This window comes from Danio rerio, chromosome 25 (genome assembly GCF_049306965.1).
Source record: "Danio rerio strain Tuebingen ecotype United States chromosome 25, GRCz12tu, whole genome shotgun sequence".
Classification (NCBI taxonomy): domain Eukaryota; kingdom Metazoa; phylum Chordata; class Actinopteri; order Cypriniformes; family Danionidae; genus Danio; species Danio rerio.
In genome coordinates, this window is record NC_133200.1 from 22,057 (window position 1) to 27,500 (window position 5,444).

At 34.6% G+C, this 5,444-nt stretch overlaps 1 protein-coding gene across 2 annotated transcripts in view; it reads right to left on the bottom strand.

Annotated features, from left to right (window-relative positions):
* Window positions 1–4,846: 4,846 nt before the first annotated feature.
* vwa5a (von Willebrand factor A domain containing 5A) overlaps window positions 4,847–5,444 on the bottom strand; it is an 18,293-nt gene continuing 17,695 nt past the window's right edge. The window contains exon 20 of one of the 2 annotated variants that reach the window (XM_073942009.1): window positions 4,847–5,444. This exon is cut by the window's right edge and continues 385 nt beyond it. The gene's annotated coding sequence lies outside the window, so the exon portion shown is untranslated. The other variant, NM_001004604.1, reaches the window with a different exon arrangement.

Consider the following 5,444-nt stretch of genomic DNA (forward strand, 5'->3'; position numbering starts at 1 on the left):
CTTCATTTAAGGCCATTCACCCAAGGCCACCTTCCCTGCGTGCTGTCCAAGTGGACCCAGGGGGGCTGAATACTTACCACTCCCCCAAGTGACCTTTTGTTAACACCGCAAGGTTGCCCAGGCCACCCGAGAAGAGTCTGAAGGAGTCTCTGTTTGGGGCCTACTCTGGGTAGTCCAGAGACCAGGCTCCCAGGTCCTCAGATTTCTCCAAGAAACGTGAGAGCCCTTGCCCAAATCAGCTGAACCTAACACGTAGATTCAGGAGTAGAAGTTAGCCATGAACTGGTCATTGCCTTCTCCTTCCCCATGCTGATTTTCTCCAGGGTATCTCTAGTCAACATGCAAGAGGTTCTATATGGCCAAGATAGCCTTAGAACTATTCCTAAATGTGACAAGAGATATCCACAGAGATGTTCCTGACCTCCTACTCATTAAATAAAATGAAAATAATTTAGGAGGTCAGGTCGAGGTTCAATCTGGCGGATATATCTATGTAGATATATCATTCTTCTACCAAACATCTCCTCTAAGGCAATGCAAGAACCAATCCGACATCATCCTAATATAGGACAACCGTTGGGAGCATTACCCTGAAGAACAGAAGAGTTTGGCCGTTGACCAGGTGTTGAGACACAGCATTTCGGCAGTGGTGAGTGTTCTCATGACCATTTGTTTGTTTGTGTTTTTCTTTGTTCTTGTTTGCATATTTTCATTCAGAATTTGATTATCTGATGTCTAGATTGTTTTCCCATACTTTGATTATCATATTTAAGCTTATAAAGACCTTTAAAATCGTGTTTTATTAGAGAATAGACCATATGCAAATGACTCATTAGTATTCGTGGTTTTGCACCAATCACGTTTGTTCTCTGTTGAGTGTGCTTTAGGTCAGTTTAAATAACTTATATCTCTGTTGTTTCTTAATATTTTGTTTTCTTTGTTTCGGCATTTTAATCTGTATATTATGTAGAATAAGTATTGAACATAAAAACTGTCATTACTAATAAAAATGTTTTTATGGGGTTACCGTTTTTGAGAAGTATAGCTGATTTAGTGGGGTCTCTTACAATCGTCCCAAAGATCAAGAGATATGTATATTCTCTACTTGCTAATTGATTAGCAAATGTAAATCTTGTGGAGATGTCTGAAGTGATGTTGAAACCAACTTCTTAATCATCTAAATTGACATATAAGATACAATAGAGTGCACTTGTTATTGAAATAACCCAAGTAAACAAAATCTTATATAATAGTAAACTGATCTACACTGGGAGCTGATGCACCAAAATAAAACGTTAAATTAAGCTTTTGAAGTTAATTTATTAGGGAATAATTATCATTCAATTGTGTGGAAGCAGAATAAATTAAGTTGCTATGGAGGTTTATTCTCAGCAGCTAGCCTGAACTCCAGAGCAGATTAATAACCAGGCTAAGATTAATCTTAGTGATTTATTTGTTACTTTTATTGTCAGTGGTATTTGAAATTACAGTGTTTTACAGTCACTCCATGTTATTGGCTATTTACATACATTTTCCAACTATTAGCATTGAAAATAAGTGTTTAATTTAAGTAGCAAGCACTGATACATGTTCATATATATTCATTTCAGATTTAACTATGGGGAGAAAAGAGAGATAAACATACATATACAGTGCTCAGCATAAATGAGTACAGCCACTGTTAAACATGAATCCCAAACAGTTTTATTTAACACTTATATTCATTAAGTGTCTGTTTATAAAGATAAAATATTTAAATTCAAATAAGATATTGCAAAAAAAATGAAAATTACAAACTTAAAAAGGCGGTTTATTCCGCTGTGGCGACCCCAGATTAATAAAGGGAGTAAGCCGAAAATAAAATGAATAAATGAATGACAAACTACTAATGTCAACAATTTCACATTTTTTAGATTATATTAGGTTCATTTATTAAAATCATAAAATATTTTTATGATGAAACATCAAGAATTATATTTATTAGACTCAATTAGAAAGACAAAACATGAAAATGATGCATAAATGATCATACAGATGAAGATTAAATAAGCTTGATGAAATTAACTAAACAGATAAAGCAGATCTGCAATATTGGCGTTTGCAATAATCTTCATGATAAATTCATTAGCAGCAGGGATGTTCACTGGTTACATAAAAAAGCGAGTGATTCCAAGCGATGTGCATTTGGCATTTTACATAAACATATACAACATGTTGGCACTATATGGGGCATCTGCAGACTTGGATCCATGTCTATGTGATATGCTTTGATAAGAATGCAGAGGTATTGTTACAATAAATATTATGAAACAATAAGGGATAAACAATCTGATTGCATGTGCAATTCAGACTTCATTGGTAATATATAAAACGTACTGTATAGCTATATGAACAAAAATGAGCTGACCATTTATAATTAGGAGTTTCTATATGCATTTATAGATATATGATAGTTTAATTGTTTAAATTAGAACAGGATTGCCTTACATTGATTGTAATTGAAAGCAATGCAATTTTAAAATTTAAAATAAAATCAATTACATTGTCAGAGCTGTTTAGATTAATTTCAATATTTAAGAAAGTCAAATTTGGAAGAATAATGTAGTGTAGTTGTAGTGTAGATTTGGCTAACAACCCAGACCATGCAAGTGTATTGTCTAATCTATGAGAAAATATATATCTTTAAAAAAATATTGAATATATAATAATTACTCCCTTGCTGAGACAAAAAGGTAAAAGAAAATTAGCCTACATAACACACTTTCTTATGTAGGTTATTGTTATTTTACTCTTTTGTTGATGTAGAACATGTAGCTTGCCTGCACATACTTACCTAAAATTGAGTCAAACTAACACATTGCTATTATATTACACCAATTTGTTTGTGTTGACATACAATCATATCGATCTTAATCTAATTTTTTTAAAAGGTTTAAGTTTCATGTTTTAAACACGTATTTAACATAGATACCTCTTCATCGTGTCGCGTTTGGTTGGGTGAGATAAAGTTCTGGAGGCTTAAAATAACACTGTACTGCCTCCCTCTACTGGACACAACAGGGGCGTAAAACTGCCTGGGCTGTAGATCTGTCTGGATCCAAGTCAGCAGCCTCCCCCTGCTCTGTTGGCAAGGACTTTTACAGTTTTGGCCAGAGTTTGATGCATTTACGTGTATTAAGCAGCAGGGGTCGCCAGCAGGTGGTGTTTCGCACAAACACTTAATCAGCTAGTGCTTTTGCAAAGAAATTACTAGATCAATTGATTTGATGCTTTGGAGAGATCGGCTTCTTACATCACTGGGGGAAATATCACAATATTCAACAGCCATGTGAACATATAAAGGCTATTTAGTTAAAAACTAAATAAATAAAAGCCTTTATTTGTTCTCTTCCCCTTCCCACGATGCACCACAGCTCAGATACAGTAGATCACTCCTGATGTTGCTCTGGGGTCTCCACTGCTTCCAGAAACTGCTCAGAGGATCCTAAAGCGGACATGTTGACTGATCTGAGCGAGATTAAACACACTGGAGCCAGCCAAAGTCTCCTTTATGATCTCCTTTATCATGTTTAGCTCTGTATATAGCAGGACTGCACATTTGAAATGGTTTATGCGCTGGAATTAAATGAGTAAATGCACAGTAAATGTGGGTATAATCCATTTCGGTATTAAATGCCCTGTTTGGTGTGAAAGTGGGTTATCTTTAACAACTCTGAGGAAAGCGGAGTTGCCATTGCGACTCTTTAGATCAGAGGTGGGCTAACTGCGGCCCGCGGGCCATATGCGACCCGCTGAACAATTTCAATGATGCAGTTACAAGTGAACGCCATGTGATGGCAGTATTGCTGAGTACAGTTAGTGAAATCAGTAGATTGAGAACACAATTTGACTCGGAATGTTGTGTGTTTAAGGAAGAATGGACAGCAAAATACTTCTTCACCAATATCGGACAGAAAGCGCTATGTCTAATATGCCAATAAAGAAGTGGCGCAGCGGAAAGATCTGCAGGGCACGCGACGCGGGGGGGCACACGCGATAGCTCAGATGACATTGATGTACATTTGACTCAAATGATATGATAATTGCTGGTTAAATGTGTTAATTTTTGTCATAGAACATATTCTCCATGCATACATCCACTTTAAAAAGTAATTTTATCAAGGTTTTGTGGATTTATCAAGTTGTTTGATGACTGGTCTGTATATTGTAAAAGCAGTGCTCATTAGAATTATGTAAATTTGACTGAATAGTAAACTTTAAGGATTATTTATTTTCAATGTGTTAATATGAGATTTGTTTTTCTATCAGACAATATATTTTCATTTCTCCACTGTGAAAATTACTACATTATAATTATTATATTTGATAAGTGATTATTTTATTGTTTTATGATGATTGATAAGTAAAGCAGAGCTATTTAACTTGACTTTTACATTTGACTTAATAATATAAAACATCTGTTTAGTGTTAATGTGACATGTTTAGGTCTGATTTTACATGCTCCATCACACTGCCACTATAAATAAAAAAGTTATTTCTGAAGAATTAGACGTGTGGCCCTTCACTTGGTTTGCAAATCTTGATGTGGCTCTCAGGTCTAAAACGTTTGCCCAGCACTGCTTTAGATCAACAAGCATGATCGCGTTCATCAGATTAGCTTAAACTAAGACTCTAAAGTGTATTTAATAAGCAAGCATTCTGACACAGCCACGTGCGCACTCGCTCTCTCTGTTAATATAATTAATAAGTTAATATAATTAGTCAAATGATTTTGTAATCGATTTGTTGTGTAAATCAAAAATATACTGTAAATATTTCTTAATGAGGTTAATAATACTGACCTTACTTTATTTAAATTAAAAACAGCTTTTATTCAAGAAATAAGCAATAAGAAATACAATTATTATGACTCCAGAATCATAATTCTTTAGGAAACACTGTAAAATGTTCAGAAACATTATTGTAAATGAATTGGAGGGCAAAATAAATCGGCTTCAGCTGTAGGCCCGTCTGTTAAAGTGTACAGCTGCAGCGATGTGCCTTGATGTAATGAATGTTAGAGATGTGTTCTCCTACACCAGCATAACGTTACTGGTCAAATAAATGAAGAAGGAAGATTATTTAGAGTTCAAGTTATTTAATTATCTTGTTTATGAAGACTGCAGAGTGATGTAAACTAATGACTTCCAATAATTAGAGTAAGTATTTTGTGATGTATATATGGTCAAATGTGCACACAAAAGTACATGATGCCCTGCCCTGCCCGCGAATGATCAAAGGAGATTTATTAATGTAATTCACAAACATGAAATATGAACTGATGTTTACACCAAACTTTAGTAATATTGTTCTATTCAAACTATTTTTATAAAGATTTAGTCAAATAAAAGATTTTTCTAGAGTCGTCCACCATCATTTGTGGCTCAAAAGTATCGGTTCAGGTA